We start from the raw sequence: 11,760 nt of genomic DNA, 5'->3' as shown, positions 1-11,760 counted from the left end.
GACGATCAAGGGGCAAATCTTCGGCGATTTTCGTGGTCGAGCGTCTTCCGAGAAACGGCGCAAAACGCCAAGGATGACTTTCGTTGGGTGCTCTCGGTGGATGGGTCGTCTAACCGAGTGGGCGGCGGGGCGGGGTTATTTTGGAGGGACCCAACGGTGTGTTGATAGAGCAATCACTGAGGTTTGCTTTCAAAGCAAGCAACAATCAAGCAGAGTATGAGGCTTTGATCGCCGGTATCTTGTTGGCAAAGGAGATGGAGGCGAAGGTGCTGATGGCCAAGAGTGATTCGCTGTTGGTCACTGGGCAGGTAACTGGCGAGTTCCAAGCCAAAGATCCGCAGATGGAAGCCTACCTGGAGTACGTGCAAGAGCTAAGGAGATCTTTCGTTTTGTTTGAAGTGGTGCATATGCCAAGAGAGCAGAATGCCCGAGCTGACTTTCTAGCCAAGCTTGTCAGTTCGGGCAAGGGGGGCAGACAGAGGACCTTGAGGCCATAGATCTCTAACGCAGGAGACCTTGAGGACGCTGAGGGTCAGGGTGCACCCAGCGAAAGAGGTAAGAACGATGCAAGTTTGCGCTATCCACGAGCCAGATACGTGGATAACGCCATACCAGCGCTACTTGGCAGATGGCGCGCTTCCAATGGACTCCACGGAAGCTAGAAAGATAAAGAAGAGCTCCAACAAGTTTACCCTCATTGACGGCGAGCTGTACAGGTTCGGATTTACACACCCTCTTCTTGTATGTGTACACGGAGAGAAGTGCACGAGAATTATGGCCGAGCTCCATGAAGGGATTTGTGGGAGCCACATTGGGGGTCGAGCTCTGGCGACAAGGACTGTCCGTGCAGGCTATTACTGGCCCACGATGAGGGAAGATTGCAAGAGATATGCCCAGCGCTGCAAGCAATGCCAGCAGCATGCCGATTGGCACAAGGCGCCCCCAGAAGAGTTGAAGTCAATCTACAGCCCCTGGCCGTTCCACACGTGGGGAATCGAAATTCTGTGACCTTTCCCGTTGGCAGATCAGGCAAATGAAGTATTTGGTCGTGGCGATCGAATACTTCACGAAATGGATTGAGGCAGAACCAGTAGCCCAGATCACCGCGCACAAAATCCAGAGTTTCGTGTGGAAGAGTATTGTGTGCCGTTTTGGCGTGCCCAAGCGTCTAGTATCGGACAACGGGACTCAGTTCGCAAGCCACCTGTTGAAGAAGCTGTGCAAGGACATCGGGGACACAACAGGTGTTTGCTTCCGTGGAACACCCGCAAACGAATGGGCAAGTGGAGTCCGCTAATCGGGTTCTGCTGAGAGGATTGAAGAAGAGGTTGGAAAAGGCCAAGGGGTCTTGGGCTGAGGAAGTTCCCCGCATAGTGTGGGCATATCATACCACTGAGCAATCGGGAACCTACGAAACCCCGTTTAGTTTAGTGTATGGATGTGATGCGATGATTCCAGTCAAAATCCAGGAAAGCTCGCCGAGATTCCAGAACTTCGTGGCGGAAGACTCGAACGAAGAAAGGAGAATGAACTTGGATTTGCTGGAAGAGGTCAGGGAGGAAGCACGGGTGAAGGCCGAGGCAGTAAAGAGAAGAGTTGAGCGTAAGTACAATTCCAAGATAAAGCCGAGGCAGTTCAGGGATGGCGACCTGGTGATGAGGAAGGCCCACCAGTACGAGATGGAAAACAAATTGTCACCCAAGTGGACAGGACCATTCAGAATAACCGAAGCACTCGGGAACGACGCCTACCGCTTGGAGACGCTGGAAGGAGGGGCGATTCCTCGCACTTGGAACGCCACCCATCTCAAGTTTTACTACAGTTAAGGCATTGTAAGTAGCAATTAACTCAAACAATTTAAGATGTATCAGTTTAAACAATTTTTCAAGGGGGCACTCTTTTTTCCCTAAGGAGGGTTTTTAATGAGGCCACCCAATAAAGAAGGTTTCGAAGTTTATCGAAGTTTCCCAGTTATTAAGTTTGCATGCTGTTTGTTTTTCAAGCTTGTGGGGAGAGATTTTATGGCCCTTGCGTAGTTTTAAACAATGGTAAATCCAAATTGCATGCATCCAGTACAAAATTTTCGAAACATGAAGTGTTAAACCCTCATCGCCACCCGGCGATCGGAGGTGCAAGTTCAAGTTTTAAGTCCTCATCGCCAACCGGCGATCGGAGGCACAAGTATCAAATTTTCCGACTGCCACCAGGCGAGAAAAGATTTAAAAAGACCTCCTCGCCTTGAGCGAGTGTAGGCGAGAAAAAGATTTAAAAAGACATCCTCGCCTCGAGCGAGTGTAGGCGAGAAAGAGATTTAAAAAGACCTCCTCGCTTCGAGCGAGTGTAGGCGAGAAAAGAGTAAAAGCCCTCCTCGCCCTGAGCGAGTGCAGGCAAGAGCAGATCAAAAGACCTCTTTGCGTGAGCAAATTGAGGCAAGTTGAAAGCCCTCAACACACCCAAGGGGGGAGGAGATGTAACCCTTGGACAAGTCGAGGCATCAGAAAAAGTCCTTCTCACCCTCGAGTGAGTTCAGGCAGGATGAAGCTGAAAAGTCAGGGGTGTTAATAATCTTAAGTATGGGAAAGGAGGGTTGGAGAAAAAACTCCTTTCCCTCGAGTGAAACACCAATATTGACCTAGTAAGACCAACTAAATTAGAAGTTAAAGGGTGGTCGGGGGAAGTTCGCAGAGGACACCTCACCACCTAAATCATTGTTCTAAAACTCAGGGAGGTAGAGAAGGATCCGAAAGGCGGCTCTACCCCCAGATGAGGGAACAATGGTTTAAGCTATCTCAGGTTAAGAACTCCGGGAGGTAGAGAAGGATCCGAAAGGCGGCTCTACCCCCAGATGAGGGAACAATGGTTTAAGCTATCTCAAGTCAAGAACTCAGGGAAGGTAGAGGAAGATCCGGAAGGCAGCTCTCCTTCCAGATGAGCAAAGGTGGAGCCATGTGATGGTCCCGCAGGGGACATTTGCAGTTAAAGGGAAACGGTGTTGCCGAAAACCTATGGCTTGGGATTGAAATAGAAAGATCATTACGCGGCGAGAGCCAGATCAGCGAAGTTTTGGGCGATAACGTAGAAATTAGCTTGTCCTTCGGCAGATCGGGCGAATGGGATTGCAGATATTAAGATCGACCCACGCCCTTATTGCCAAGTAAGTGGTTTCGCGTTAAACGTTATTGCCACAGACTAACCGTTTTGCTTAAGTTAAGTTGATTTCTAGAGAATTAAGCGCCAGTTTGTGCTAAGTTAATCAGACTGAGTAAAAGCCAGCCAGTCGAGCTAGTTAATCGCACAACAGATAAAATTAGAAGTCATAAATATATACACATGTATATCAAATAATTCGAGCAGAAGGAAAACTATTACATACAAGTCAAGATCAAATACAAGAGTTTTCAAAGGCAGTAAAGTAGAAGTGGCAGATGGAAGCGATAGTTAAGTCGGTGGCATGATCTTGCCATCCACCACTTCATTGTACACCGAAAACTCCGAAAGGTCAAGATCGGGAAATTTACAGGCGAACTGCTCCAAAGCTGCTCCAAAGCCGGAAGTAAGAACTTGGACAGCCTCAAGCTGAAGGTCGTCGATCTTTGTCTTGAACCTGTTGTTCTCTTCGCGAACTCGGGTGACTTCAAGTTCATCGAATTTCTTCTTGAATTCGTTGTTCTCTTCACGAACTCGAGCAAGCTCGGTGGCCGTTTCGCTCAGCTCTTTGGTTGCGTTATCCCGATCTTGTTCGACTTTACCCAGAAGAGTCTCCCTCTCAATCGACCTCTTCTCTAGGTTGGCCATCTTTTGGGCGTCGGTTTTCTTTGCCTCCTCCAACGTGGCAATTTTCTCCCTCAGAGGGACGATTATGTTCTCCAACTCGACGGCGTCCTGAAGTTTGTCATGAAGTTTCTTGCGCAGTTCTTTATTGTCCTTGCGCACGCTTTGAAGCTCGTCTTTGAGAGCGTTTTCAACTCGCAAGAACTCGAGGCCTTGCATCATCATGTCGCACTTGATCTTCTCGGCCTCGGCTCTCGTGGTGCTTGCCACCTCCTGATGGATGCGACAATCAAGCTCAAGTTTCTCCAAGGAGCCCTGCAGCCCTTCGGTGACGATTTGAGGGAGGCACTCGTCGGCCATGGCGTGTAGGCGCACGTTGAAAGTTCTCAAGGCTTCTTGGAGGGAAGTTGGGAGGCCCGGTGTTGGAGGAGGAGGTGGGGGTTGGTGCTCACCACCACCCTCGCAAGGTTGGATGGCAAGGGGAGTCTTGAGGCGTGGTGATGAGGCGAGAAGTTCTTCGGCGGGTTGAGAAGAGGCTTGTGTATCGGCAAGTTGTTCAGGCACAGCTTCAGCGACTGAGGCGTTTGAAGCAAGAACGTCCCCAGCGGACTCGAACGCGTGGAGGCGCTGGGGGCTTCTCGACGAAGTCTGGGACGACACTCTCAGTTGCTGGGGGCTCGATCGCAGCCCTCCTCCTCCTCTTGCAGACTAGCCCATCCTTGGTGCTTTCGTCTGCCTCTTCGTCCGACACCACCCTGGGGGCTTTTCTCTTAGCCTTTTTGAGTGGCAGTTTCTTACGCTGGAGGGCTGGAAGAGCAGCGGCAGCGGGTGGGCCGACTGGCGGAGATTGGCCTTGGGCAGCTGCGATCTCTGCAACAGAGTTCGGAACAGTTTGGGAGCCCGCCGCGAGATTGTGGAGCTTGGCTATAGAGCGTAGCTCAGCCATCCTATCCTTCCCCAGCATCATATCTGCATAAAGAGGCCAACAGTTACCAACCAGTACAAAGGTTCGACAGTTAATAATGCACAGGCAGTTAGCAATGCACAGGAAGATAAGCAGTGAGTGACGATGCATGGGGAAAGATAAAACCATTCGCAAATCAGAAAGGCAACATCAGGTGAAGGCAGGGCGATGCAAGTGTAAACAAGGGAAACCCAAGGACTTAGGGACAAACCTATGTGAACATCCAGCTGGCCTTCGTGAAACTCGTAGGCGATGATGGATGAAGTAGGTAGAGTCACGTTGGAAGAGGCAACTCTCTTCCAGAAGTTGCACAAGTCCTTGTCGAGCTCCCCCATTTTTTCCGGCTCCCTGGCCTTCCTGAAGATCGACTCTTTCTTTCCCTTGTTCACCCAGTACAAGGGAAACCCGTCGAGGAGGGAGGGGTCTCGGTCGTTGCAGCAAACACGAACGAACTTTCCCTTCCAGTCCTTATAAGATTGCTGGAAGATGGAAAGGATAGACCTCCTGGCGACCCCGTTGAGGCTAACCCATAAACGATCGCCCGGGTTCTTAGCCTCGAACAGGTAGAGGAACACGTCCACTGAGGCCGGATGCCCCAAGTGTGCACATACGATTTGGTAGGCCCGGACGAACGCCCAGCTGTTGGGATGAAGCTGGGCGGGGGCTATATCCAGCTCGGTCAGGAGCTCCCTCTCGAAACGGGTGAAGGGGAATCAGAGTTTCACTTTCTCGAACATGGTGGTGTAGATGAAGCAGAAGGGGCCGTCGTCGCTCCCCTGGTTATCAGTGCAGATAGGCTCACCGGGAGGGCAAGGGTGCACAGATACTTTGTCATCGTGTTCCTTGTTGAAAGAAAGGTGAGTTTGGTCACCTTTCTTGAGACGGAGGATATCGCGTTCAGAGTTGATGGATGAAGTCTCACCCAACAGGGTTGCGGAGGCCCACGAATATAATTGCTTGTAGTTGGGAAGGGGCCTCACAGCTGCGTTGGTGTGGGGTGGGTTTGGCTGCGCTTGGTTGGGTTGAGAAAGCGCGGGTCTCACGGCCTGGCTCGAAGGGACGTTGGGGTCCCTTGGGGGGTCGCGGGAGGAGGAGGGGTTTGCCCTACGGGTGTTCGTCGGAGGGTTGCGAGGAGATGGAGGAGGGTTTGGTGTAATTTTGAGCGAGCCATCGAAGAAGCTGCAAGAAGACGAAAAGGGAAGATATGAGAGTTTGTAAGCGGAGAGACTCAACAGTAGGGAAGGAGATAGAAGAACAAGGGGGGCTCGCAGAGAAAAGGTTCAGAAACCCTAAACGCAGAAAAGAAAAGCAAAAACAGAGAAAACATCCCACAACGTATGCTCCAGACAGTTAATGGATGATGCAAACCGATTGAAATGCAACAAATATTAGTAGAAGTGATAAAAAAGTTACCTTTAGATGATCAGAAGAGCGTTCAGAAAGATGGTGATTAAGGGGACGGAGCGTTCGCTGGAGTATTTTCTCTGGAGTATTCAGGGGGTTTGGAGTGAAGAAGAAGATAATGAAACAGTGAAGTGGCGCGAAGGTTTTAAGAATTTCGAACGTTGCGAGAAGCGCAAACGGCAATGAGTAATGGTCGTTGATGCGTCCACGTGTCGCGCGATCGAGGGGGTTGGTGAAATGTCAAATCAGTGTACAGTATGAGCGCCAACGCGTGGTGCCACGTAGGTCGCCGAAATTTCAACTCTTTAGTCTTTTCGCTGATCAAATCACAGCTCAAGAATGGGGGGCTTGTGTACCGACCAGGTCACCGGGTGTGATGACGTATGATGTCGTGTTCAACAGGACACGTGGATAGAGAAAGAGGGATGGTTCAGAAGTGTACATGGTCGCCGTTTGGAGGAGTGGCGTTCTGCAATGCACATGATCGGTTGTCGCCGCTAGAAGCACATCGTCGGTTGTCGCCAGGTTGGTGTCGTCGTCGTGTTAGATAACGGAAGATCAGGTGGTCTGACATCGCCGCTAGAAGCACATCGCCGGATTTCCCAGTAAACTCAGTTGAAGCTGTTGGGAGTTCAGGCGAGGAAGTTCAAGTGTGAGAGTTCAGTCAAGATGATTGTTACGCCAACATGAGGCGTGAAGGTTAAATGAGTTGGAGTAAACAGCTTGCTCCTCGACGACGGGATTCCCAGAGTGGACATTCGTTTGGCGAGTTCCTTTCAGTTAGAACATGCATGGCGTGGCAAAGAGGAAGGTGGCACCTGCGACAAATGATATCACAGAGATGGCGTACTTTGTTGCATCCGATACTCGCCTTGTTAGGTGGCGTTCCAGAGCGTGTTACGTGCTAGGTTGCACCTTGAATAGGGGACTTGGTCGCGTAACTGCATGCTACATAGAAATGGTCCTCAAGTTGCCCCAACCCAAATGACGACACGTGTAGGGTTGGATGCTACCTGTTACCCCAACCCAGATGATGACACGTGTAGGGTTGGATGCTACATAGAAATGACGCTCGGGTTATCGTAGCTCAGATGATGACACGTGTAGGGTTGGGTACTACCTGCTACCCCAGCCCAGATAATGACACGTGCAGGGTTGGATGCGAGCCACGCGTCCAAAGCATAACGGCCTGGAGAGAGAAAAAACCTAGGTATAAAGGTAAACTTAACAGAATTTGCAGAGGTACGTTTTTCATTACGGCTCATTGCTAGGGTTGTGTGCACTTTAGTACGGTTCTACAAAGTATGTTTTTCTCTGAGTTTTGGGTGTTCGTGTCACTGACTTGAGCGTCGGAGCGCCACCGGCCGCAGAGGCGCCACCGTGTGTTTTTCAGGTTCCCAGATAGGCTTTTGTGGTGTGGACTTGAAGGGCACGTGGCGTGAAGCTGGTGAGGAAGATCGTGACGAGGCAACGCTCTTGCACTAGGTCAACCGGTAGGAACAATACATAAAATTAGTATATTTTATAATATAAAATTTATTTTTATTAATAAATATTAAATTTGTTCTAAAAAAGACACTGTTGTCGCATGAGTTCAAATGATAGCCTAATAATAATTTATTTTAGATGTTTTATTATTTTTTTGGTTTAATTACCTTTTTCGTCCCTATATTTATAGCCAATAGTCAATTTGGTACAGTGGTTTTTAAAAAATTCAATTTGGTCCCTAAGTTTTTTAAAATGTATTCAAAATGGTCCTTTCTGTTAAATATCACCAAACAGTGTTAAGTGGTGCTTATGTGGCAGACACGTGTAAGTTACGTGGATTGTCCTTACATTACTTTGGTGAATACTGAATTAGGGTTTAGGTTATTCAAATTGGGGATTTCGAATTTTTGATTTAGGGTTTCTGATACGAGGATTGCTCCCCTGGTTGGATTCTGTGGTGCGCTTCCCTGCTTCGATTCCATTCGGAGGTGTGCTCCCCTCATTCGATTCTGTGGTGCGATCGTGAGTTACGATGATCACTGTTGGGGTGGAGCTGGGCGGGGGCTGTGTTGATCTCTGTGAGAAGTTCCCTCTCGAAGGGCGTGAACGGCAGGCGCACCCCGATGCGTTTAAATACCGTTTGGTACATGAAAAAGAAAGGGTTCCCCTTCCTAGGTCTGTCATCTACGCAAACGGGTTCCCCAAGCCTGCCGGGACGGAAATATGCGCATCATGGGTGCGACAAAAAGCATTAAAGTTGTACAGGTTGGGATCACCGCGATGGTTCTCCAAGTCTTTCATGGTCGTCAGAGTGGTGCACTCGCTTAAAAGCTCGTCGGGGGTCCATGAGTAGAAGGCTTTATAGTTGGTCTTAAGAGTCTTGGGGGGAGAACTAGACTTTGAGTTTGGGCGCACCATGGTGCGGATAAATAACTGGAGAAAGAGGAAAGGAAAAGGGGTTTGGCAAGTGATGTCAAGGCAGAAAAGGGGATAAAACCCTAGAAAAATGCCACCCACGCGAGAAAACCCAGAAAGAAGGAGAAGGGAACGGAGAAGAACGGAGGAGCGGAAGAACACAGAAATGCAAAAACATAAACAGTCCCAGGCAGTTCAATACGCAGCGATGCAATGCAATGAAGAGGAAGAGTGATCCTGCCTGTTGACCGGGACGCAAGAACCTTGCCTCGTCAAACCTGGATTGACTTCTGCGCTGTGTTAGCCTCCGTCCTTCACTGTGATTCGCCTCAAGAACCTGCAAAAGACATAACGGCGCCGCTGCGGCCGATCACGCTCCGACGCCCAAGTCAGCGACTGAACCACCAAATACTAAGAGAAAACTCAAGAACTCTAAGGAACCGTGCAAAATTCTCTCTCAGCGTACTCAAAACTCGCAAGCGTAAAGAAGTAATCTAAACGTGCGTACCTCAGAAGTTCGTTAGAATCTCTTATATACCTGCGCACTTTCTCTCTCCAGGCAGTTACACATCTGGACACGTGGCTCGCATCCAGCTGTACACGTGTCACCATCTGGAGCATCCTTGACTTGGACGCCACTTCTTACTCTTCAGGCTTGTTGAATTCCCACCCCTTCGCACAGCTTCTTCAACAGGTGACTTGCAAACTGAGTCCCGTTATCTGACACCAGGCGCTTGGGCACACCAAATCGGCACACGATGTTCTTCCACACAAAGCTCTCGATCTTGTGCGCGGTGATCTGGGCCACTGGTTCTGCTTCGATCCACTTGGTGAAATATTCAATTGCCACCACCAAGTACTTCATCTGCCTGATCGCCAATGGAAAAGGTCCCAGAATATCGATTCCCCATGTATGAAACGGCCAAGGGCTGTAAATCGACTTCAACTCCTCGGGAGGCGCCTTATGCCAATCGGCGTGCTGCTGACATTGCTTGCAACACTGTGCATACTTCTTGCAGTCTTCTCTCATTGTAGGCCAATAGTAACCTGCACGGAGGGTTCTTGCGGCCAGAGCTCGACCCCCAACGTGGCTTCCACATATCCCTTCATGGAGCTCGGCCATGATTCTTGTACATTTCTCTCCGTGCACACATTCCAGGAGTGGGTGTGTGAACCCAAACCTATACAACTCGCCGTCAATCATTGTGAACTTGCTAGAATTCTTCTTTATCTTCCTAGCCTCCGTCAGATCTAACGGGAGAAGGCCATCTGCCAGGCATCGCTTGTACTGTGTTACCCAGGTGTCTGGCTCATGGGTAGTGCAGACCTGCGTCATGTTTACCTTCTCTCCCCGACATGCTCTTATTCTTGGCGATCTCAAGGTCTCCTGAGTTAAAGACCTGTGACTCCTTGCCGCCTTCTCCGTCGACTTGCTTATCTGAAGAACCAGGTGATCTGCCACAAATGCTCTGGGTGTCTTCAGAGTTTCTTGGATCACCGTCCTCTGCCTACCCCCCTTGCTTGAACTGGCAAGCTTAGCTAGCAAGTCAGCTCGGGCATTCTGCTCTCTGGGCACATGCACCACTTCAAAGGAGACAAAGGAACCCTTCAACTCCTGTACATACTCCAGGTAAGCCGCCATTTGTGGATCCTTGGCCTGGAACTCGCCTGTTACTTGCCCCGTGACTAACAACGAGTCACTCTTAGCCATTAGCACCCTAGCTCCCATCTCCTTGGCCAGCAAGATTCCGGCGATCAGCGCTTCATACTCCGCTTGGTTGTTGTTGGCTTTGAAGGCAAACCTCAGGGACTGTTCAATCAGCACGTCGTTGGGCCCTTCCAAGATGACTCCAGCACCGCTGCCCTGCTGGTTCGACGATCCATCCACCGAAAGCACCCAACGAAAATCATCCCCCTCAACTCGTGTCTCTTCTGACGAGAGCTCGACCACGAAATCTGCGAAAATCTGCCCCTTGATTGGACCTCGGGGCTCATACTTGATATCGAACTCCGACAGTTCCACCGCCCACTTCACCATCCTCCCAGCTACATCGGGCTTCTTCAGAACCTTCTGGGTGGGCAAGTCGGTCATCACCAGTATTGTGAAGCTGTGGAAATAGTGGTGTAACCTTCTCGCCGAAAAAACCACTGCCAGTGCAGCTTTCTCCAAGGCCTGATATCTCACTTCGGGGCCCTGCAGCACCTTGCTGACAAAATAAATAGGCTTTTGGGCCTGATCTTGGTCTTGGGCGAGCACCGCACTTATCGCCCTCTCAGTCACAGCAAAATACAACCTGAGAGGGGTCCCCACCAGCGGTTTGCACAAAACCGGCGGGCTCGCCAGGTACTCTTTAAGCTTGATGAAAGCCTCTTCACACTCCTTCGTCCAGGCAAACTTGTTGTTTCGCCTTAAACACTGAAAATACGGATGGCCCTTCTCCCCGCTGGCTGACACGAAACGAGACAGGGCGGCCATCCGACCTGTAAGTTGCTGCACTTCCTTCACGGTAGCCGGGCTCCTCATCGCCAAGATGGCGGCACACTTATCAGGGTTGGCTTCTATTCCTCTTTCAGTCAAGAGAAATCCCAAAAACTTCCCCGCCTCCACGCCAAAGATGCACTTCTCGGGATTCAGTTTTAACCTGAACTTGGCGATCGTAGTGAACAACTCCTCCAAGTCCGCAACGTGTTTGCTCTTCTCCGGCGAGGTCACGACCATGTCATCCACGTATGCTTGCACATTCCTTCCCAACATTGGTGCAAGTACCCGATCCATCAACCTCTGGTACGTGGCCCCTGCGTTCTTCAGCCCGAAAGGCATCACCTTGTAGCAGTAGCACGACCTCTCGGTCATGAAGGCGGTCTTCTCTTCATCCATGGGATGCATCTTTATCTGGTTGTACCCCGAGAAGGCATCCAGGAAACTCAGCAACTTACACCCTGCAGCACTGTCAACCAGGGCGTCTATGCTTGGCAAAGGATACGAATCCTTTGGGCAAGCCTTGTTCAGATCGGTGAAATCGACGCACATGCGCCATTTGCCATTGCTCTTCTTCACCAGCACGACATTGGCTAGCCACTAAGGGTACTGGACCTCCCTGATATGGCCTGCAGCGAGGAGCTTCTGGGTTTCATCCCTGATCGCCTGTCTTCTCTCCTCGTTGAATTTCCTTCTTCTCTGTCGCACTGGTCTGACCTGGTTGTCCATTGCTAGATGA

This window comes from Phaseolus vulgaris, chromosome 3 (assembly GCF_051622355.1).
Source record: "Phaseolus vulgaris cultivar YP4 chromosome 3, ASM5162235v1, whole genome shotgun sequence".
Classification (NCBI taxonomy): domain Eukaryota; kingdom Viridiplantae; phylum Streptophyta; class Magnoliopsida; order Fabales; family Fabaceae; genus Phaseolus; species Phaseolus vulgaris.
Note: the sequence above shows the minus strand (reverse complement) of the source record.